The sequence below is a fragment of the Cavia porcellus genome, unplaced genomic scaffold, assembly GCF_034190915.1.
Source record: "Cavia porcellus strain 051 isolate PalLab524CR breed Dunkin Hartley unplaced genomic scaffold, mCavPor4.1 scaffold_4, whole genome shotgun sequence".
Classification (NCBI taxonomy): domain Eukaryota; kingdom Metazoa; phylum Chordata; class Mammalia; order Rodentia; family Caviidae; genus Cavia; species Cavia porcellus.
Window position 1 is genome coordinate 39,122,858 of NW_026947487.1, and position 25,691 is coordinate 39,148,548.

A 25,691-nucleotide genomic window follows, 5' to 3' on the forward strand; every position below is an offset into this window, starting at 1 on the left:
TCCTGTGCCATAGTGATATTACTCACCTGCTTCTGATACAAAGAGAACTGGCAGGAGCTACTGGGGCTAAACCAAGCCTCTGCTTGGGGCCCAATAAGCGGATACAAAATAGTCACAACTCAGTGACAACCAGAAAGTACAGCCTAATTTATGAACTAACTGACACAGAGGCTAGAGACTAAACTGTACCGCCCCTGCATCCCAGCCTAACCCAGATAACAGCAAATTGGGGAGGACAGCAAAAACTCAAGCCAGCACGCTTCTGAAAGGCCCTAAGCAATTCGGAGAGGGCCAGAGAACTCCAGGACAGTCTGAAAGAAACCAGAAACATGACAAGAGATAAAAATAAAAAAAAATCTCCAGCTGTTCAACAGGAGAAAATAAGCCCAAGAGTACTAAACACTGAAGAGAACAAACACAGTAACCATCCTCTACTCGACACAGCATCAGCCGAAATTAAAAAGTACCTACATGATCTCATAGAGGAATTTAAAGATGTACTCCTGATCCAAGTGAGGCAAGATATAAAGATATTAATTAAAGAAATGACAAGCCCCGCCCAAGAGAACACAGACGGAAGAACTGAGGAAATCAGAAAAGAAAGAGAAGCATCTGAAGAAGAATTTAAGCATAACTTAGAATACATGAAACAGATCCAAAGAGAATATCAGGACACTAAAAACTCCATTGAATATTGGCAAAATGCCTTGACAGAAACTAAAGACAACCTTCTGAAACTTGAAGAGAGATTTAGGGCTTATGAACGTGAAAGAAAAAGCCTCTTAAAAATAACAAGGAACCAGAAAGAAGCAATTCTAAAACTGGAAGATGACAAAAAGATACATAACCTAAGAATAAAGAATGTGAGTGAGGAAGCAGGAATATCCAAAAATGAAATACAAAAAATATTCACAGATATTTTAAAGCAAAATTTTCCACGTATAGCAAAAAGAAATGATATCCAGATAAAAGAAGCATACAGAACGCCAGCTACCTACAACCAAAACAGATCTACGCCTAGACATATAATAATCGAGATCCCAGAAATCCACCAAAAAAACAGAATATTAAAAGCAGCCAGAGAAAAGATGCAGGTTACCTATAACGGGAAATCTATCAAAATAACAGCAGACTTATCAACACAAACTCTTAAGTCAAGAAGGGAGTGGGGAGAAATATTCCAAGTCCTGAAGGAAAAAAATATGCAACCGAAGTTCATATATCCGTCAAAACTCTCTCTAAAAATTAATGAAGAAATAAGATACTTTCAAGACAAGGAGGAACTGTGGGAGTTCGTGGCCACCAATCCAACCCTACAGAGAGCGCTGAAGGACATTAAGGAGAAAGAGAGGAAGAGATATCAGGATTCCAGCAACAGTGGCAGGCCTCAGTGAACCGGGCAGACAATGGAATGAGGGAATAAGGTGGACAAATTATAGCAGAAAAGTGGAGTAGCAGACATGAGGCAGAGACGGTAAGCTAGTCTTTAGTAGAGACAGCTCTGAAACTATATTTAAAAAAAAAAAAAAAAAACCAGAGGTCATTGCTAATGGTGTATAACGATTTAAAAGACACAGTAGTCCTAGTGCCATATTTAGATTGAATTAAATTTGTTCTGGTCTGTCCACTCATGTCAGATTTGAGGACACAGACCTCTAGAACCAAAAATAGCAGGTTATACCATGGTAACTATCCTTACTTTCCTATTGACTTAGGCTGAAATCCTGTATTACTTACATTGTCTTACTATGACTGATCTTAATTGTATCTGAATCATAAGACTATTGGTTGGCCTTGACTGATCCTATTTGAAATCGGTATGCATGTTAGAATCAACCCTAAAAGTAGAGGAAACTACTCTGAGCATGACAAGATGTAAAGGATATCCATACTGGTATGAATCAGTAACAGCTCTCAAATACTACAATGCAGTCAAAGTTTAGTTTTTATAAAAATAGGTGATAGTATGTTTAACTATAATAAGCCAGTGTTGTGGAAAAATCTATTGAAAATAACAAGAGAAAACATAGTAGCTACGGAAGATCATTTATATTATAGTTTTATATGTCTTATCCATTGCATGTTTTTCTAGGAAATTGTTTCGCTGTCTTGTTATGACTTGGTTTTCCCTATAATACAGAGAGGATAGGAACAAATACTCTGAGGAAGAGACCTGAAAAACCCGAGGCTTATTTTGTAGCATTATAATATAAATTCTAGCAATCTATTGTTTGCTGATTAGAATGACATTGGACTGGTTTCTTCAGCTCAACTTCAGCATATGCAGAGATGGGGACGGCTATCACAAAGAGAATGAGAGATGCAATGGTAGTTGTTATTGTCTTCCCTAATTTGGAACTTGAGGACCTAAAAAGACATCATCATCCTGTAATGATTTGATTAGTTCTATAATATGCAATAAGTATATAAAGTGGGTGAAGTTAGGGACAACTATTTGTAAGAAGCTAGAGACAGTTAGATAAGGAAGATCTCCAGTGGACTTGCTTTGAAATCTGTATTTCTTTAAATTGTTTTTTTTTTTTTTTTAAATGTTCTGTTCTGTTTTGATATGGTTAACCTTACCCTCTTTGAGATGTAAAACAAATAGGTGGGACTGATAATCATATTACGGAGCTTTTGTTCGATCATAGAGCAGAATGGTTTGTAGGGTCACTTTTTTGAATGTCATTCTAAATACTTTAATTCTATAACCTGAACAGCCATTTTGAAGATGACAATTCGTAACTTATCAACCGGCAATTTCTTACCTTTTGTTTGTCTGTAATTTTGTATTATTTCTACCCTTTTTTTTTATCTCCATGTATTTTTTTTCCTTTTCGTTTCCTTTTCTTTAAATTAAAAAAAAAAAAAAAAGTATGACTGCTTACATGAAAAAATAAAATTCAGTTAAAGACCCAAGAGCAGCTGAGGCAGGAGGACTGCTTTGAGTTTGAGGTCAGCCTGGGCTACAGAATGAGCTCCAGGCCAGCCTGAACCACATAGTGAAACCTTGTCTCAAAAACAAAACAAAACCAATGAAAACAAGACAAAAGAAAGACAGAAAGCAACCAAGCAAGCAAACAAGAAAGAAAAAAATATATGAATCCAGGAATCACAAGAAACATCCAGTAAGATAAACACAGAGATCTACTCTGATATCTATTATAACCAAATGATTAGGGCCCAAAAAATCATAATCTTGAATTAGCAAGAAAAAAGTACAAGCAATCATGTACCGAAGATACTGACCAAGATTAACAGCTAACATCGCACTAGAAATCAAGGAGATCATAGAGCCATGAAGGGTTGTATCCACACAGAACACATTACAACAGTCTCAATAGATACCTAAAACCATTGATAATACTAAAACCTACATGTAAATAGATTTTTCCATACATAGACAATTTTGATATGGTTGAATTTACAATTTAATTAGAATAATAGATTAATAATAATTACAATAAAATAGAACAATTGTAAATTACTTTGATAAAAAACATGCCAATATTTCCTCTCAAAATATTTTATTGTTCTTTCACATTTTTACTTAAAGTAAGTACTTTACCACTTCCTGATGCCATATCCAATTTTCCAGTATTGCTACTCTTGCTCTTTCAGCCTCTATTTTAAGTAAGGATTCCTTAAGCAGTAGCCCAATGACCCTGCTATTGCCCATCTGATAACCAAGACCAAGTAGCATTAACAGTGTGGATGGGCTGGACAATGAGATGACTCACACTGCAGACAAGATGGGGTAGGACAGCACCATGCTTCATTACTGTACTCAAAATAGTGTGCAATTTAATACTTAACAATCGTTGATTGAAGTTTTCTGTTTAATATTTGTGGATCATAAATGACCAGACGTAATTGAAATCATAGAATGGGAAAGCATAGAAAACATAAGTCTACTATTTTCACAGTTCTGAAAGAAAAACTGTCAATCAGAAACTCTGCATCCAGCAAAATGTGTCTTTCAGAAATGAGGAGAATTAAAAAATTTCCACATAAACAAAAAGACAGCATATTCATCACTAGATGCTGTCCCCTGCTAACAGTACTAATGCAGTCTTTCACACCAACAGGAAAGGACATAAGTACTAATTTGAATCCCCATCAAGAAGCAAAATACAATGGCATAGATATATATAGGTGCAGGTATAAAAGAAAATACAAATGTGTTCTTGTTACTATTTTTCTCTCCCATTTGAATTAAAAGATAGGACCTAAAGCAATAATTATAAATCCTTGTTGACTGACACACACTATCTAAAGATATGATTTACATGACAGTAACAGTTCAAAAGAGGGGAAGAAAAATAAACTATATCAGAGCAAAAATTTTGTATACCATGAAATTAAGTAGGTATTAATTCAATCAGATTGTTATAAATAAGATGTTAATTGTAACCATCATGACAATCACTAAGAAAATAACTCCAAAAACATTGTAAAGGAAATGACAAGAGAATTGAAATGGTATATTAAAACACATCTATGTAACACAACAAAGGCAGTCATGAAGAAACAGAGGAACAAAAAAGACATAAGGCATTGGTGTACAAATAGTAAGTTAAGAAGAATTATGTGCTTTCTAAAGAATTTAAATTGTTTGGGGTTAATGAAACAGATGGATATACAAAGATTACAGGAATAAGATATTTTAGTTCTTTCTAAATTATCTTATTTTTGCCTTGACCTGTACTGCCTTTTTAAACCTAGGAATCTCTTGAGAGTAAATACATTATCTTCCAATTTTCTGTGTATAGCTAAAGATAGGAAAATACCTTTTAAACTCTTTGCATCCAGATGAATAATTGTGCAACTTCCACATGGACCCCTCACTAATGATCACATTAGAGAATTCTGCCTAAAGTTTATGCCAGGTTAGCTACTAATCAGGAAAAACTTCAAGGAGAAAAAAAACAAAGAAAATCACAAAGAAAGCACAAAGAAAGAGAAAGCAAACATATACTCCTTAATCAAGCTTCCAGCGCCTTTTACAATAAAATCACAACATGTAGTTACAATTTTATTTCTTCATTCTTAGGTGAATTCATTTCTCAGGCTGAACAAGTCCTGAATGCTTGCATTGCTATCTCTTGTATCCCCTCTTTAATTTTGTCATTTCACTTGTTGGATTGTTATTTTGTTTTTCTCTATCATATAAAACATGGCCTTTTCATGCTGCACTTTAGATCTTATCCTCACCAAATCTTTCCAGGTGGTCTTGGCTCAGCATGATCCCTACATTTGAAGTTCATTTCAGCTCATTTATCAGTTACTGCATGTTTTTCCTCAATTCTGGCCTTAATCAGCATCTTGGTTTCAGATACACAGAATAGTGGCTTAAATCCCAAAGTGCTTATCTCAACAGATAGATTAAACTCAAGGGTAGGTAGTGTAGTTCACCAGTTGTCTGAGTCTGCATTTCCACTATAATGTAAATTTGAGTAGCTTCTATCCTTTATAGAAAAAAATTGCTCATTCCTTTAATATATACTTCATTAAGCCACCCAGGACTCATTTTCCTCCACTTTCTACTCCAGCATCTTTAGGACACTTTTTGATCACTAAGAGAAAATACTAGATACCTGCAATTTAAAGGAGGAAAGGTTGGATTTGGCTCACTATTTCAGTGGGTTCAGTCCATCATGGACTGGCTCAAAGGTAGAAATAACATGATAAAATGTTTGGTGGATCAAAGCTGCTCAAACCTTTGTAACTAGAAGTAGAGAGAAAAGAGAGGCACCGGGACAAGAATATATCATTCCAAGTCAGCCCTCTAGTGATCAGCCCCTTGGAATCATGTCCTGCCTCCTTACATTAGACTGTTGGGAGACATACTAGATCAAAAGCATAACACGTTTGAGGCTTTTATCCTCAGGCATTACATGTTCCCAATGTCTGCTTGACTTCTAAATAACAGTTAACTCATCTTGATTAATAGACTGCCCAGAACTCCCCTGTAGCACACCTGTAACATTTCTATTATCCTGAGTTTTCCTCAACAAAGCTAAAAGAAAGAAGCATGAATTTTGAGTGAACAGTCAGCAATCTATTTCACAGTTTAGAATTGTTTGTTTTCAAGAAATAAATACCTAATCAAACTACTTTAAATTAGTAGTTATGGGAAGAATTTAATGGAATTTCAAAGAACTAAAGGATATACATGTATCTGATCTTAAGAAGAACAAAACTAAATAGTAGAAAGATATACTCTTTTCTTTGATTTTGTTTTGTCTATCTACAGCCATTAATTCATCTGTACTCTCATATGGTACAGATCTCTCAGTGCCAGGTTGCTCTGCAGAAGAAGATTAAAAGTCTATGTTTTTCCTTAAATATTTTTCAATTATCTTTTCATTCTAATTTTATCTATTTTTTTCCTTGCCCTACATGCTGAATACCCTATTTATATTCTTGAAGTCCTAAATAGAAATTCAGGAGAGAGAAACCATCTAATTGACAAAAATGTGTCATTTTTTTGTCTACCAACTACTGAAGAAGTGGCTGCTTGGGTGATACTGTTATGTCAGCAGAAGATTTTCCTGACCAGAGGACACAAATGATCTCACAAGGGATATAAGAAAGAAATGAAAATACTCAGTACCTGGTAAACAAATTCTATAGGCTTTTATCCTTTAACATCTACATTGCCCACAGATATCACAGAGGACTCACGATCTTTTAGTCTTCATGAACAGGCATTTGTGTTTCTGTTGAGATTCCTTTTTCTCAATTGAGGGATATGAAAATACAGCATGTGCCATTTGCTTGTTCTGCCAACATATCTAAAGGCAGTTATAAGCCTGCCCCAAATGCAGTATTTCAATAAGATTTTTGGAAATGATGGGCAATTATAAAGGACACGTAATAAAAAATTAGTGGTTGGTAGATAATTACTGTCACTATCACTGCCATCCAAAATAGCGACCTGGGTGCTTTTCAGCAGAGCATCTCTACGTACAAAATTACTATCTTCTGTCGCTCTTACCTATGTTATAAATTGTCTAAGGGCAATATATCTACCTATATTTATTATATTATGCTTTTAGGAAAGTAAGAAAAAGTATTCACCAGGTGCATAACAAATCAGAAGTAAAAACTTAGGGAGACGGTTAATATTCTGTACTCATTCCTCAAAAACACATTACCCACAGACATTACTTTTCACATGTTCATTCTTTATCTATAATCTCCAAACCACTTGTAAAAGAAAAGTAAAACATTACTGTTCTGGTATCTCAAAAAGATATGTAATTATGTCTCCTTGTTCTTTTTGTATTATTTCAAACAAAACTGAGGATACTTCAAAAGCCATTTTATTCTCCCAGAAATATACTTTCATACCATGCTTTACTCTATCAAAAAGTCACCCTATAATTATTTTTTAAGCTAGCTTTTCATAACATGGTCCTGAGGATGGTTTCGAAGGACTGTAGAGTTTTTCAGACAAAGCTCATGTGTTTATTTTCTAATTTTTTGTAGACTGTCGTAAAATAAAACATTGAGAGCATTTACTGATTTTTTCAGTTATTTGGAAGTTTTAAAAACAGGAGTATTCATTAGGCTATAATGAACCTTCAATCAGTTAATTATTTTTTAACTTTTAATTTGGTTTGTCTTTGACATGGTTTATTAACATAAAATATGTCCATCAAAAAATAAAACCAGATCTGAATTCCTTTGTTATCACCAGAGATAACTATTATATAATATCACACATCTGTTTGTAGGGACTCATATGTATTTGAAATTTAGTTCATGTTCTTATATTTTGCTGGGAAAGCAATGCACCTGTTTTAGTTTTCATAGGCTCAACTACATTACTAGGAAACAAAATGAATATGTGATATAATTTTTAAAGTGTAACAACTTTATACTATCTGTTATATTTTCCCACATTCCTTTGATACTAATTCTGTGGTAGGAATACCCAATATAAATCTGTACTACATATGCAGACAAAAATGTTGCTATCTATTCTACAACATGACCTTGCTTCACTCTTACGACCAATGACAATGACCTTGTTCTGAAGAAGCCATTTCACTTTGATCTATACAATGCAAAGGAACTTTATCACTGACATTGATTTGTTATGCATTTGACTTTTTGATGAAATAGAAGGATAAAACTCCCCTTGTTTTATTAGTATGATGACATGTCCTTACAAATTACTTGTTTGTTTTCCAGTAAAATATAAATGACATACCAGAGAAAGCAATTTATTCTAAACCCATAGTATAAACTCCTATATTTTCAAAGAACTGATGTAATCAACTTGACAAACCATGAACCAGTCTTATTTAAATGAGTTGTCTTTTGGCATATGGAGAGAATTATTTTCTGTTATGAAAATCAAACAAGCTGTTAGTGAATCACAGAAGACAAATACAGAAAATTACTTTGTGAAATCACATTTCAAGAGGATCTATTGCCCATAACAATGATAAAAGCATATAAGAATATAAAAAAGAAAACTGTCTTAATAAATGAAAATGGAACACTTTCTTGATACTGTTCTAAACAAATTAACTATTAATCATATTAATAACATAAACATTTGAATAACTGAAATATATATAGTGCCACTAAAACCCCACAAAATTAAAACCATGTTTCCAGTAGTAACAGTTGATTAGGTACTTTACCACTCTCAGTTTAAACAGCTAAAAATGCTATACAAAGTATGTTTTATAATATTTAAAACACTGGTGAACTGACAAAAACATGAGGAAACATTATGATACTGATAGAAAGTAGAAATTATATCTCAGAAAAGTAGGCAGTGCCCTAAAGGTTATTTACATATTGGAAGGAACTTTGCTAATTAAGTGAAAATCAGCTTCAGTTTTCACTGTGTTTAAGGAAAAAGATAATTGGAGGAAAGCCCAAAAAACAGACTACTAGGTGGCTTCCAATATATTTAGGGAATTCAGAGTCTAAAAGTTCATAACCTTGGATCTTAAATATTCACAAAAGTTTTTAAGGAAATTGACCAACTGAAAATATAAAACTGAGTTTCATGGGGCCTGTCTTGGAAACTTGTAACCATGTATGCATCTTTCTTTCGGTTTAAAAAGAATAGAAGTCAAAACCCTCAAAGTTCAGAATTTGATTGGGAAAGATCATGAGATTGAAGGACCTCAGGCCCCTGTTGGGAAAAGCAACAAATCATTAATTGGAAATCAATAGTGAAAAAAACCTTTCATATAACTTGTCAGTAATGACAAAAATCTCTTCAAGAATTAAAAACACTTAACTGAAAATCACAAACTCAAAAGAAAAGAAGATACCATGAAGGACCACAATGTCAGACATGCAAAAATTTGAGATGCTAGAACTACAAGAATTTAAAATGTAGTGTTTTATATATTTCATAACTTTAAACAGGTCATATAATAGAATAACAATTATGTGACAATTAAAACATCTTTAAAATATACAATAAGTTTTACATATAAACAAATAGAAGAGCTAAAAATTAAAATAGACACATACTTAATGAATCCCTTTAAAAGCAGATTAGAACCACTGAAGACAAAAATGGCAAATTATAGCTTTTACTTGAAAAAAGGAATTCATACTATAGCACAGAAATATGAAGATGTAAAATTTTAAAAATAGAGTTTGGCAAAGTCCTACTCGTGTCCCACTGGCTTTGCATAGAGATAAGTAAACTGAAAAACTACAAAAGACTAAAAAATCAAAAATAAACATCAGAGCGCTCGTGAAGAAAATATTGTTTCTGCTCTTCTGATGATTCATGAAGATAATGTTATTGATTACCTTGAGATTTTTATGAATTTTAAAAAACAGTAATTGCAACAGTAAAAGAATGTTATTTTTTAACAATTCTATAACAGTTTAAATCAGTCAAGACCCCACCACAGCAGGAAAATCTAAACAGTTACTGTACAGACTGTTAGAAAGAGAAGAGTGTAATAAAGAGGACTTGGGCAATTTGGGGGCTGTTAAATGACCAGGCTCAGAAGGATGAGGGAGGGAGCAGGTATAAGAACCTTTAAGAAATGTATTGAAATAGTTGCCTTGCCGGGTATTATAAATGTGTGCTAAAGAAAGAATAATCATCTGAGATGGCCATAGAAAGTTATAAATATCCCAGATTCCTCTCCTGTCCACCATCACTGTCCTTTGTTCCTACTGTTCATTACGTGGTGAAAAGAAGGCAAAGGAACATCCTGATACAGTTCCCACAGATGAGCCCTGGGCAGAGACCACAGAGCAAAATGTTAACATGAGGGACGTGGAGAGAAAAATAGATTCCCCAGGTACAGGCATAAATAGCTTCAATACAGTAATTTTTGTGGTGGTAGACTGGTGGGCAGACTGACAATTAAAGTGTGATAGGCACAAGGCATGAAATTCAAAGGAGCATTTTAAAGGCAGATGTGTTAGTTTTCCTGCTGCTGTGAGTAAAACATCTAAACTTACACAGTGTAAAGGAGGAGGGCTTTATTTTGCATCACAGTTTCCCAGATCTAAGTTCATGGCTTGCTGGTTCCAAACCAGAAATATGGTAGAGGCGTATGGGGGTGGAACACTTTTCAACTCATAGTAGTTAGGAAACAGGGATCATGGGAAGAAACCTGAGATGATGCTCCATGATCCACTTCCTCCATCTGGCTTCCACCTCTTAATAGCACCATCAAACTAAGATTCCATCATTGGGCTAAGCCATTATTGAAGCTATTACCCCCACAGTCCAATCACTTCTCAGGTAGTTTCTTAGTTACATCAGTTAATAAGTCAAGATTAAGCAGCTCAATAGACTACATGTACACTGAGCAAAAAGGTAAATCATAAAGTAATAGTATTGGAAAAATATGTAAGGGAGAGGGAGATAAATAGCATATAACATAAACTTAAAATACACTTGTACATATTGTAAGATTACATGAAAACACAACACCCATAGAATTTTCCATAGTATGAAAGGAAAACAGAAAAACTAAAAACATAAATCTCTGCATAACAAAGGAAAATCTTATATACAACCAGTGGTAATGATGATACTAATTGGGATGAATTGAGTATTATAATTAATTCTGTGAGAAAATATTATTCATATATCAAAAGGATAGTAAAAAAGGAAAAAGTAACATTATTATGGAAATAAATTTGATTGTAACAGTGTAAACAGATTAAATATTCTAATTGATGTTTGTCATAACATACAAGGTTATTTTTAAAATCAATTTTCTAGGGAAATATATGCCATACATTTTTGTATAAAAACTGGCATTAATAATATAAGGGTTAGTAAACAATGGTAAGAATAATTAAAGTTTTAATGCTCTAGAATAATACAGTAATTTTACCATGATGGAACATGAATATGCAGCTTCTGAGTATTCTAAATAAAAATTGCTGAGATACATACGAAAAATTGACAAGGCAACAATCACATGGACATTTTGATGCATCTTAATTACTGATTACGCATACAAGATGAAATAAAGCAGTTACATAAATTATATAATGTAAACACAAAAAATAAATATGTGATCTTACACCTACCTATACATCAGTGCACACTAGAACTGTAGATCACACAGTCTTCTCAATTTCATGCAAATGACTTATTATTCTTTAAACGATAGGATGCTTTATGTAGCCCAGCCCATACTAAATACTGAAAGCATCACTTTGAAGACCTTCCAGATATACTAATAGAGTGAGGGTTTAATGGAAACACGTCTATGTGAAAGGAAAACCACAGCCTTTCTCAGCCTCATTTTCCCCACGTTTTCCCATATTTGCTGATTCCTCAGTGGAATGCAAAATGACTGATTGCCAGCCAAAACTTGAAGCAGTCAAGGAATTAGAATTCTAAGCTTTTTGTACATGAAAAGTCTCTAGTAAATGCCTCATGCTTTCCACAAGAAATGTGACCTCCTAAACCGAATTAAACAGGAAATAGATGGAAAACAAATCTTTAATTTATTTCTACAGGATAATAAAGCATGCAGAGATTCAATTTATCCCCACAATTTTTCAAAGAGGATTTTCACTATCTCTGTGTTCTCTCAGAATATCAGACATAAAGGACAAAGCACCATGTACCAAGATGAAAACAATGGAAAAAAAAAAAAACACTTGCAGTTTAGTGTCACCACAAAAACAATGTATGTATTTAATAAATTGTAAAAAATATCGTTTGACAGCTGGAAACTTTAGAATTTGAAATAAATTTTAATGGATGTGGTTAACAGCAGATTAAAAGCAGCTGATGAAAGAATTAATGAACTAGAGGACAGACCAGGCATCTCTAACCTTTTTGCTTTCCTGGACCACGGTGAACAAATAATTCTCCCAGGCCACATATAACAATGTATATAATGTCAGCAAAATATCCTTTTAAAACATATTTATTTTAATAGCATTTTTAAAAGGGAGCAAGTAGACTATAGGCTGGACAGACTTGAATCTTAAAGAGAAGAAAGGAATAGACTAGTACCTTATTACTAGTTGTTAATTGGTTCCCGGAGGCACCATGTGTACCCAAAACAATGAGGAACAATAAAAGAGAGAAAGTTTTGGCAGGAAAATGTGGGGGAGTACAGAACAAAGTTTCTCCATCAAAATGCAGCAAGTATCAAATTCCACACATTTCAAAGCAGTCAAGTACAAATTTATGCCTATATATAAAAGAGATCTAGATCTCACAAGAGATCCAGTCAAAATATCTAACATGAAAAATATTGGAGTCCCAGGAAAAGAAAAGAAAGCAAAAGAAATGGAAACAATATCTAAAGATATAATAGCCAAGAACTTTAAAAGTTCCTAACACATAGATATCAATTCAAAACATTATAAAGACAAAGCGTGTAAAATCACTGATAAATATAAAAATAAAACTATTGGAAGCAAAAGAATATAAAAGCATTAAAAACAGCCAGACAAGAACTAAATATTACATTCAAAGTATGAATAAAAAGATTGAAAAGTGATTTGTCAGCAGAAAAGAGTCAGAAGCCAACATACCAGTAAATAGTAAATGTGAATTTAGTGAAAGAAATTCAGCCAAACAAAAGTCAAATAAGGACTTTTTCAAAGCAATAAAAAGCAAGTACTATATATCACAAATGTATTCAAACTAGAAAGGCATTTTTAGACAAAAGAAAAATAATCCAGGAACCATAGTCTTTCAGCAAGAAAAGAAAAAGCAAATACATGAGTAAGCCCAAATGAAGAATCATAATACTATGTTCTGAAAATTCCATTCACAATCACTTATGCTTTAAAGCAAGAAGGCTATCTAGTATAGCATATATTTGTAGGGCATATATTTGAATATTATAGTGGGGCATGTATTTGTATAATATAGAATTTAGAATTATATTGAATATAATATATAATTTAATGTATATAATTCACTAAGGTATGAATTCAAGAAATTTGAACACATACAATATTCGATAATACAAAAATATGATGTCCCTAGAAGTCAATATAAGAATATGAATTATGGCTTTGAGAAACAAAATATTTCTAAAAGTCATAAGAGAAATAAATAGCCCAGAAAATATATTACATTCATGGATTGAATGACTCAGTATTACAAGACGATGCTTGTTTTACATGTTAATCTATTCAGTCAAAAATATTCCAATTAAGAGATTTAAAATTAAAATGAGACCTTTGAGGTCGGTGGAAGAGGTGTGAAAAGCTAAGTCTCCAGTGGATGTTGAAGAAGAGCTGTGAACAGAGACAATCCAAAGTGGAGCGATGTGAGAAAATTTGCTTTCCAGGATAACAAAAGTGATTATACATTACATAACATGTTTTGCATTGATTTCAAGAAGCACATATTAATCATGGTATTGGCATCTTAGAACGGCACTGCAGATCCCTTGGAAGGAAGAAGGCAGGAAAAAGACACATCAACAAATGATCAGTGGATTTGGAGTATCCATGTGGAATCAAATGATTCATTCAATAACTAAGGTGTTTTTTTGAGGCAAAATTTTGAAACACAGTAAATTACTCTGATGAACTCAAGGAAAGAAAGATTTCTGAAATACAAAAGAAAGATTTCTTAGACACCAAAGGGAAATTCAAAAAGGAAATATTGATAAATTTGACCCATAAGAAACTTCTCTTCATGGAAAGATGAATCATAATCAGAGATGCTACTTGTAACTTATTAATGTCCAAAATATTCAAAGAACACTTACTCGTGGATAGAGAAATGAGAAAAAGCACACTATAAAAAGCTTTTATCACCCACTACCCCATGTGGCAGAAAGAGTGAAGAACAAATAGAACCATTTATGAATATTTAGTACTAGTAAGAGAACATATCATTAAAACAACAACAAAAAATAAAATTACAAACAAATATAAATTGCATCTTTATCAAGTTAAAAATGTATAAAACTAATTCATGTACTATTTAGGCAAATATTCGATGTTGAAATTATTTTAAAAACAAAATAGAAGTAAAAAGACAATTCAGGTAATTTTTGTCTCTAGTAAACACACTGGAAAATTGAAAGATAATGCCAGTATTCTTTTTTTTAAACTTATTTCAATATATCACTAGTCTTGATATCAGGCTTTTATTTCATAAGTAATTGTTGGTAGTTACTTAACTATCAAAAAGTATAATTTTCAAGAAAAGTTTAGATATCCTCCCACACTGACTAAGTAGCATAACAATTTGGTGATAATTTCCAATCAGTGGTACACTGATTCTCCAGCCTGGACAGAATATTGCATAATATTTGAAACTGGGAAGCTTGCCATTTTGTAACCATATTTAATGTGCTCTGAGCAGAAGTCTGTAACTGCCAATCAAGAAGTCCCTCTGATGTGTCTCAGAGTGCCCAATAATTAGTCATGAGCAATCTTGGATGTTTAAAGTAATGCTTTCACAAAGGAAGACAGTTCTGTGTGTGTGAAGCTGGTTCCCACAGCGTACTTCAGAATGCAGAGATTACAGGATGATACAGCATCACCGATCAGAGCAACATGTGCACTGGTCTATGAGAAATAGAGATGATTTCTTTTGAGCTACCTTAACAATAGACATAACTTAATTTTTCCATTTTGTATTGTATTATACAATCAGATTAAAAAGCAAAGCCAACTTTTCTGTGCTGAATCTCCTGCATAAGAAGTTAGAAGGCTTTGTGGACAGGGCAAAGCAGCAATACTCCATGCCTCTCCTAGTGGGGAAACATTCTCCACACCTGCTGCTTCCTGGAGAGCTCATTCCACACTCGTGCCTGTAGCACAGTGAATCCCTCCAGAGAGTGAAGGTGCTTGCAAGGTCTTCTTATGCCAGAAACTAATCAGAGGGAAAGTCAAATGAGCAGAAGGGAAAGGACTCTGGTCCAATATCATCTGTTTGGAGCACATCGGGGACCTAGCTAAGATCCCCAACTGCCTGTATAAGGGGTACAGCGAAAGGATGAAATAAGAAACAGACAAATTTAGTAATGCATGATGGGATCCAGGAGGATAAAGCCTCAGGATGGACAGAGACCAAGATATTCCCAACCAGCCACTACTTATGCGGTGTATGTAATATAGGAGGGCTAACGGGAGATTCAAAACCAACGGAAGATTCAGACATAGACAACTCAACAGGAAAGGGATGACTCAAGGGGGCAGAGATGAGTTTATGCTCACAAAGATGCTGCCCTGGAGCACACTTTTTAATCTTAGTAGTTTTAGTGTAGTTTTGATGGATGAGAGAGGATGGCCCATCCAAAAAGAGTTCATGGGAAGTCTCAAAAGGGCTATGGTGTAAGCCCAACTCCCTCCACCCCTTAGGGAAGTATACAAAATGACCCATTTGACTTTGTAGTCTCCAGCAGGAGCACAGAGAAACAGGTGAGGGAAACTGTAGAGCAGATTCACCTGTTTTGCAATTTATCCCATGTCCGCTCCTCAGAAAGAGCCTCCACGCCCCAGAGAGATGACTAAAAAATGGGACTACAGGGCAGAGTGCAACCACACTGCTTTCATCTTTAACAAAAACCCATGGCCCGACTGCCAACCATCAACATTTTGATTGAAGAATTAGACAAGTGAGTGGTATTTTCTTAACTATTATTTGTTTAACGTACTCATGGAAGCCTACTTGCAGTTTTCTTTCAGTTTACTAGACCTCCCTGGAAAGCTCACTCCATGATCAGTTTGCCACTGAAAGCTTATTTCCAAAGCAAGACTGCAAAGCAGGCAGACTGAATGTGTAATAGCCCACCTCTAACATGTTTTACTTTTCTTAATAATTGATTAGATGAAAGATGAAGTAAACAATCTGAAAATGATTGCGACTCTGCTGTCTGATGCACAGTTAGACGCTCTGAAGTCACTGTCTAAAATGTAGTCACTCACCGTGTCGGTTCCTGAGCACTTGACACATGGCTGGCACTACTGAAGACCTCAAATTTCATGTTCCATTTAATTTAAGTTGGAGGATCATACTGACATTAATTACAAAGAAACATTAAAGTATTTCAAAATAACTTAGGATTGTAAATCAGCTTTCAAATTTTCAGTTTTACGAAATTTAAATAGGTTGAGGAAAATTTAGAATCTAGATAGAGATGAACTTGAGTATACACTGAATTTCTTTTTTAAAAATGCTTTCCCCTTCCAGTTACTTTTTAATTTTTATCTTTTGTTTTTGCAGACAGGTCTTGGTATGTAGTTGGCTGGCTTTGAATTCACTAAATAGCCTAGACTGGCCTTGAAAACCCAGCAATCCTCCTGCCTCAGTCTCCCAAGTGCTGGGACTATAGGCATGTGCTGCCACACCTGGTTTAAATTGAATTTCAAAGACTTGATATGTAAAAGTAAATATGCAATACATCACTAAATTCATTACATATTGAAAGACAGTATTTTGGGTGTACTGGATCTAATGAAATAGCTTATTGAAATTAATTCTAGCTTATACATTTTGACTTTTGTACTATGACAAAAAAAAAAGTTTGAATGACATCTGTGGGTCACAGTACAGTTCTGTTAGCCAATCAGGATACGGAGGGCAATGATGACAAACTGAGAAATATAGAAAGTTTGGAACAGTATCATATTCAAGCATAGGGTCCTTCAGATTATATCTGTGTGACTCTAAGCAAATTGCTTTATCTCCCTGGGTTTTTTATTTGTAAATTGAGGTGTAATGTTGAATATACAAGATTATTGTGAAGGCAGATTCTAGTTATTTTCAGATATTTTTATTTTTAACCAAGGGAATTTTTGAATTATAAGCTAAGTGAAGGCTTAGAAATCATCAGTCTTCTATTTAATCACCATAAATGGCCAGGTTGGCCCTAAACTGTAAAATTGTATGCCTGAAGTCTCCAAATTGCCAAGAAGTAATTTTATAGCAGAGGTCCAAAGTGCTTATTTCTAAGATAGAAGTCTGATCCTTTAATATTTGGAGCCACCCTAGTGGTTGCCTTTAACCCCTTGAAGCTATGGCCTGCAATTCATTTCAATTTGTTTTATTAGTTAGCAAGCTGGGCTGGAGAAGAAAAAGCAGAATAGATTATAGGTAATAGAGGGCTTGGGTAGGGTATCATAGTGAATCAGTTTCTGGGTTTTTTGTTTGTTTGTTTGTTTTCCTCAGATCAGAGAAATCAGAACTATATGTGAAATGAATAGAATTAAATACTAACTTTATTCATTATTTTTACCATATTAATCTCTCCTGGAAGGGTAGGCTGCAAAATGTTTGTGTGGGCTGGAAAGTTTGAGACACATTTACAAGACTCTTCTACAGATGAAGGAAGAATTAACTCTGAAAATAATTTGTGAACAGCCTATATTTGATCAGAAGCCCTCACTAGCTCTGTAAGCAATATGAAAATAGTCACCTCCATTGCATATTTTAATCCTTTTGTTAATGTAAGAGTCCCACATTCACAGCAATGTAGACCAATTAATTGACTTAAGTGGCCTATTTTGCATGTAAAATTGCAATCAACCAAAAAAAAATTTTGGCTGGAAATCTTATTTAAAGTAGCTCCATGACTAAATTTATACTCTTTTAGTCCTTAAGTCTTGTCAGAAATCTATGCTAGAGTCTGAAATTCCCATGCCGATTTGTAAGTGGAATTTGCCTGCTTTGGTTTATATGGTATCTCACAAAGCAAGCTGCCTCCTTCCAGGAATTGTTAATTCTTAATCAACTGCTAAATTCATAGCCAACAAGTCTTCTAGAGTCATGATCTTCCCTGTTTTTGTATTTTGTAGTGATTTCAAGGTACAATAAGCTCTCAGTAAATAACTCCCTCACCTTTGGTAGTATTGAAGACATAATCCTTATTTAATTTCCTAGAATACCATAAACCCTTTGTTAGCCAGAGGTTTACCTACCATAGCTGGTTCTGCTGACCATTTTAACCATGATCTCTAGATGAATTGTACAACCATGTCTTTCCTAATAGCATTGTTAATGTGATTTCTATGTTAAGTGTAGTGGAAGATCCAATGATTTATACATGATAACATTTTTGGGAATATATTAATTATGTAGGAAAAAAGAAAACAAAATTCTTAATTAATATGATAAATTTAAAAGGGCACTTTTAAAAATATCACTTAGAAAAATAAAAACTTCTGGAAAGAACATTAAACATTTTAGCAATGAGTTCAAATTTCAGCAATGATGCAAATAACATTTCTGAGACATCACATTCAATGCCTTTGATTCGCACAACAATCCAATAATATAAGCATGATTATTATATCAGTTTTTCAGGATTTCTGAGATTTAAAGAGATGAAGAAAATTTTAAGACTCTCATGATTTTCTGTAAGATGAAAACCATATTTATCCAGCACTGAGTAGTAGATATTCCACCTTGACACATGCTTCCTCCATGGGATTAAACTCAGCTTCTATCTTGAAGAAATGGAGGGAGGGGGCAGGGGCATGTTATCTGTACAGGTACCAAATCCCATGATTAACATTGTCACTGCAAACTGTACTAATAAAAACAAATACTTTAAAAGTTACATATTTTGAAAACAAAAAAGAAATACACATAATTATACTAACATTTCATTGCTGACAACAAATTCTTACACATCCACTTGCAAGTTCACACGGAAAGACAATATGCAGCTCTTTTGTGTGCCCCAGTAAACCCCGGAACCACTTTGAATGTCCCTACCAACATTTGAAGACAACCTGCTTAAGCATTTTAGCCTGTTGTGTGATTATGGGAACACACAGTATTCTGGGCTCTATGTTTAAAGTTCCCTGTAACCACTTTCCCAGTTTCACTGATAGTCATGTTTATACTTTCATTGCAGAGATAACTGACCTATGTAAATGTAGGCTATTAATTTAGAGTTTAATGATGAACACATATCTTGAAAATCTTTATTTTTTGCACTTACTATCTGAGTCAGTGAGTTTGAGGTACTTATAATAATCGTGTTATGTTATTTTTCTTCCTAAATATCCTTTCCAAATACATTATGACTTTCCATAAATGTCTTTCCTAAAATGCTAGTTTCAGGTTAGTTATTTCCTGCTTTACCTAAATCATAAGAACAATAAAAAGTGAAGAAGTTCTGTTCTTTCCCTTAGTTTCTCTATTTCCTGTTTCCATATGCTAACAATAAGTAAATAATGATTTTTAAAATTGCTTTCTTTTGAGATCTATGCCACCTTTCTTGGAATCATTACACAAGAGATGCAGACATTTCTGTGATTTTATCTTTATCAATTACAGGGGTGATTTATCACCACAGGGGTGGTCCTAACCTAACTGGAGCATTAATTCATCTTAATGTTTCAGCCCTTTCCATTTGCTAATAAATTCTATTCAATTTTTAAATTAGTTTCCAGTGTTTGGATGACACTGTAAAATCCCTCTCTACTTTCTCGTAATGAACAAATTATGAAAATATTTTAAAAACTCATTATGATATTTTGTTCACCGTATGGAAACCTGACAGAACATGGCAATGACCAAAATGGCTGTAGATTAAATAATTCAGGAAATTCATGTAAAACCTATTTGCTCCTCTGTGTGCTGAAATCCCCAAAGTAGACAGATTTACTTTTTGTCATAGCTAGTTTCAATTTAAAAAAAGGAAAAATTAAAAGTTGAATGAATTTACATCTTTTAAATTTAATTCTTCCAGCATTTGATATTTTCATGAGAATCATATTTTTATTGTGATAAAAATGATAATTTTATAAGTTAATACATTTTATCATTTGCCTTTTATATGCTTCATGTAGAACTTTCTACCTAAAAATGATTAAAAAGTTGACATGATCAACACTTTTAATGATTTTGATTTTAATTACAACTTAAAATCATACAAATGATTTTATCATTAGTCTAAAACATTTTTAAAAATTATGTGAGGTATGAGAAAAGTATATTTTGGAATAAATTTCCAAATAACATATATTATCATCAGTATAATCATAGTGATATTTACTTGTAATATATTTCTTTATCATTAGCATTTATGCCAATTTAATCAGCGTGATTTTATTTTATTTTAAAGAGGATAAAATCAAGGAAAATAAAATAGAATAAAACCAATAAAAAATAAACTAGTATAAGTAATGCAGCACTTTAAAATCTTACAAAACCAACAATAGGGGCCTGGGGATTTAGCTCAGCGGCATAAGCGCCTGCCTTGCAAGCAGGCAGTCGTGAATTCAATCCCTGGTACCGATAAAAATGAAAAAAAACAAAAAAAAACCCCAGCAATAGTTACTATAATGCCTTATATTAGATTCAAAATAGCTGCATATACTTTGGGACATAGTAAAAATTGAACAGAACAGAATAGAATAGAAACAATAAAGCCAAAACAATGAATGCAATAAAGGACTTCAAAACAAGCCATTAGTAAATCCAAAATGGTTACCATAATATGTCTGACCTTTCAAATAGCTGCTCCTGCCATCAGATTTAACATAATCAAACAAAACAAAAGAGAATAAAACCCAACCCCAAAAAAAGCAATGAAAATGATATGGTTTCCCTCTTGGGATCGCTTCCTGGTGAAGCCTGGATCTCTCCCACATGCAGTCCACCAATGGTGCCGACTCACAGAGAGGCTTGGGTGTGGCTGTCCCCACTCCGGCAATGGCTGGCCTGTGGCATTGCTTTCCAGGCAGGGATCACCTCCTGGTGAGGGCCCTGGTTCTCTCCCTCCATGGTCCGGGAATGGCACAGACTCACAGAGAAGATAACCCTTTTTAAAAAGTCAAACTTTTAAAGTACAGGATAATGATTCCCATTTAAGACTCATGCAAGAGCTAGGTGAGGTAGCACATGCCTGTAATCCCAGTGCTCTGTGAAGCGGAGTCAGGAGATGGCAAGTTTGATCCCAGCCTGGGCAATTCAGCAACTCAGCAAGCAGTGTGATTTTATTTTTGTCAACAGTCACTAATAAAAATCTACTTGCTCTGGTACCAACTTTTATCAAAAAATATCAATATACAGTAGTTAGATATGTGAAAGTTTGGAACTTTTAAGATATTTTATTACTTTGATAACATTCTTACACTTACTATGATGTATATTAACATCTTAATTTAGTGTGTACACAAAGCCAAATCTTCAGTGCTCCACCATCCTCATAGTGTGCTCTTTATGTTTATCTATTTTTCTTTTATTCTTCCTTCACCTGAGAAACCTGGGAGAGGTTATGGCCCCCTAGAGATGTTTCTGTGGGACTTGAAGAGTACTGAGACATTTCATTAAATCACACGAGTAAAAACGACTAAAGAGGCAAGTTCTAGAGAGTGGCACTAAATTATTGTAGGACTGGAACCTGTAGCAATATCTTAAAATACAAAAATTGAGCACATATATTCAACAAAACATTTTCATGAAACATTTCTTTGCAATATCCTCTTGTAGTGAGGGATGACAAGGAGAACAATTACATACAGGACACAAAATTTATAGCATTATTTATAATGGTCACACAAAGAGTCAAACACAAGAAGTGCAGGAAATCTGTCCACACACTAAAGACCTAGAGGATCCAGCTAAGGGTCTGGATCCCAGACCCTTACATGAGTCCAGCTTCCAGCTGAAAACCTAGAGCTCATGATAATGCCTCCCATGATTCCAACTGAAGGCTCAGAACCCAGGACAATGACTTTGTGAGTCTGTTTCACAAAACTGTGTTGGGAAAGCCCAAATGTCAGCTGTACAGGCTAGAAAGTCTGTGCCAGTAGGATGAAGGATGGATGCCAGTAGGCTGAGTGTTCTACACTGGAGCCAGGAACCAGAGTTCCCCAAAAGTACCACAGCCATCGTCAGTGACAATGAGGTCCTGAGCTACTCTGACAATGAGAATAGTAAAGTTCATGTCCAGGAAGCCAGCGTGACAAACATCTGGAGATTGAGCAGCACATCATCCCCGCCCACCCTGAGCCAGGAAGCAATCCTCAAAATAAGGAGCAGAGCTCCCCTAAAGTGAACCACAGCCATTCTTAGCAACAACAGGGTCCAAGTTCCTCTGACCTTGAGAATAGCCAAGTACACATCAGGAAAGAAGCTTGGCCGCCTCCTCCAGGAGAACTGATAGCAATGTAGAACCACCAACAACCAGGAGAACCAACAACTTCCTCTTATCCAGTTCTCCTTTTTATCTTGGCCATAATCCTCAGGAGGGCCATCCATGCTCAGCGCCATGCTGATTCAGGTCAGCTGATATACAAGTTGACCAGCAGTTACTAATCCACCATAGCTCTCTTGTCTTCTGTGGGTGAAATGGTTTTGGAACAATAAGTAGTGCCACCATGTAACACTGTTCATTGATTACTCTGTGGCAGGTGGAGAGGGTACAAAGAACTGTACTTACAAGTTACCTCCTCTGGAACTTAGGTCAACCTTGCAAGGTAGGCATTTTTTTTCACAATGTAAGATATAAAAAACTAGGTCTAGAAAGACAGAAAAATATGCCCAAGCTTAAATGTATGAAAGTCCTAAATAATTTTAATAGGGCATTATAGTTGAGCAAATCACAATTTTTCCTGGTAACACTGAGTACTCTTTAAAATACAGATAATTTAAATTCTTGTAACTAAATTAATTGTGCTGTTTGCCAAAAAATATTATTTCTATCTTTTTCTAGTAGTTAAATCGTGAACAAGGCTGATGAGAAAAAGACCTTACAGGTTTAAAAAGTATATATTTTTAACAGCACTGTAAATGGAGACACACTTTTTAGCTTCCAGAGACAAAAATGATTCTAATTTTTTTCATCTAAAATTCCTATGTTTAGTAATAGTTCAAAAATATACTTCAAGTGTTTAACGTGTCTCCTAGAAGTTTCATTGGTTTCTACATGAACTATTAAAGTCATGGATACCTCAGATATTACTGGAAGTCACTCACTTGAGAGCAAACTTCCACCAGGCAACAATCCCAGACCTCTGCAAAACACAAGTGAACTCTGTAAAGACTTAAAGAGAAAAAAAACCAATAGTCATTTGGAGCTTCTGATCACTTGACTAGATAAATTATGAAGGAAAACATTAATGTATTTTACAAGCAATAATCAGGAAGTTGACTGAACTTTTAGTTGAGTATTTATAACTATATACTTATAAGAGAAGCTCAAAATATACTCAAAGAAGTTACAGTTAAGTAATTTCTGGGAGCTTGTTCAAGAATGACAATTTTTAAAAACTTTTAGTATATTATCATGGTGGTATACGCGTTCTGCTAGTCTTGAACTTCTGAGTTAAAGCAATTCTCCTTCTGTTGCCTCCAGAGCAGCTACATCGTAGGCATACATCACCATGCCTGCCTTTGTTTGGCATTCCTGAATGCCCTAAAAATAGATAAGTGATAGAATCTGAGAAGCACAGACATATAATTGGCAAATTTGCTTTCTGGATGTTGTCAAGAGAGACATTTCTATATCTGACAAATTCAGGGACTTTTAAAAGCTCTTCTTTGTATTTCTAAATTGCATTGATAAGATCAATTTGAGTTCCATGAGGCAACAAAAATATTCAACTAATTTAATTTATCATGGTTAATTAAAGTATCTACCTGAGTAAAATCCATGTCTAATATTAAATCCCATGTCTGTATTTAAAGACTCAAGATAAATATACCTCAGGAAGCTTAATAGAAATACAAAAAAATCTTGTTTTCTGTGTGACCTTTTAGAGATTTTACAGAAAACTAATACATATTTGAAATATGCAGTCAAGTGTAAATATTATTTTAGCTAAGATATTTAGATTTCACTAGAATAGTTTAAATTGTACTGAGAGTTGAAAAAATAGGTAGATGATAGATTAGATAGATAGACAGACAGACAATCCCTGCAAGGGGAACTCATGAAAAGTAATTGTCAGGATATAGGAATGATGAAAGCAGATGCAAAATTAAATTTGCAATTTTGACCAAACTATATTAGATAATATCTTCCTGATTTATCAGATTATCAGATGTGAAAATTCCTAGAAGAAAAGATAAGTTTCAAAAACAGGCCTCTGCTGGAGCTGAGCTCTACCTTAAACCACAGGAAGTCTAAAATATCCAACTGAGATCAGCTCCACTGAAAAACAAGAGATTAGAACAAGTCAATAAACCCAGATAGGAACAGAACATCCAGAGGGTGTGGGCTTTCAAAAATGGAAGCTTATTGATTTATGTGTTACTTTTTTAAAATTGTAAAAGTAAGGTTTTGCAAAAGGGCATGATAATAAAGTAAATCTCACCTACTATTTACCATGTATTTTCTGTGGATGGGTTTCCCTGATCATGTTTATCTCAAGGATCTTACTGTTTTCCTTTCAGTCGTTAAAAAAGCAATAGTGAAAAAATCTTTCACATGTAAGTGTGTTTCAGACTTGTGAGCTTGTAAAACCTAACCGGGCTAAATAATTAAACTATAGGCTACAGGTTTCCTCCCTTCTAAAGTCTTTACGCCAGTAGGTCTAGGATGGACACTGACAATCTATATTTTAAACACTATCCATAGTGACTTTTGTAAATGCAACTAAAATGAAAAACACTGCTTTCTACCAACTGCCTTGTGTAAAAGATGAGAAAATCCTGGGTTTATGAGACACTTGAGGTAAACTAAAGAAAAATAACTATATTTACTGTTTTAGAAGACAAGAGTGTGAAAATTGCTCTTCCCTTCCAGGAATTTAGTTTGATTTAAGGGAGTGAAATGTACATACACCAAGAAACATATAAAGTTTTTGCACAAAGTGTTACTTTTATTACTAGATGATTTAGGCAGTGAATCAATTTAAGAAATGAGTGTATCACTACTGTGGACAGGACTTGTGACAAGAAGAACTGAAAGAAGTACCACTGACCTTGACCTTGGAACACAATTCAGTCCGTATTTTAGAGGAGAAAATACTGGCTAAAAGAACATGGTGCCCAAAGCTTGGAGAGGAGACTGGTGTGTGGGAAGCATGTCTGAGTTGTGTACAAAGTCTTAAGTGCTTTGTTCTTAAGATAGATCTCTGGAAGAATCCCACATGGTTTCTGTGACATTGTGTGTCATCCTAGATAATACACTTATTTATTTAGTCACTCAGGCAACAGTCGTTTATAGACAAAATTCTGATCTTGCTAATCATTTTATATTAACAAGATTTATCTTAACAAGAATTATCTTCTATAAATTCTATCAAGTCATATTTACTTCATCTCCGATGAACACTTT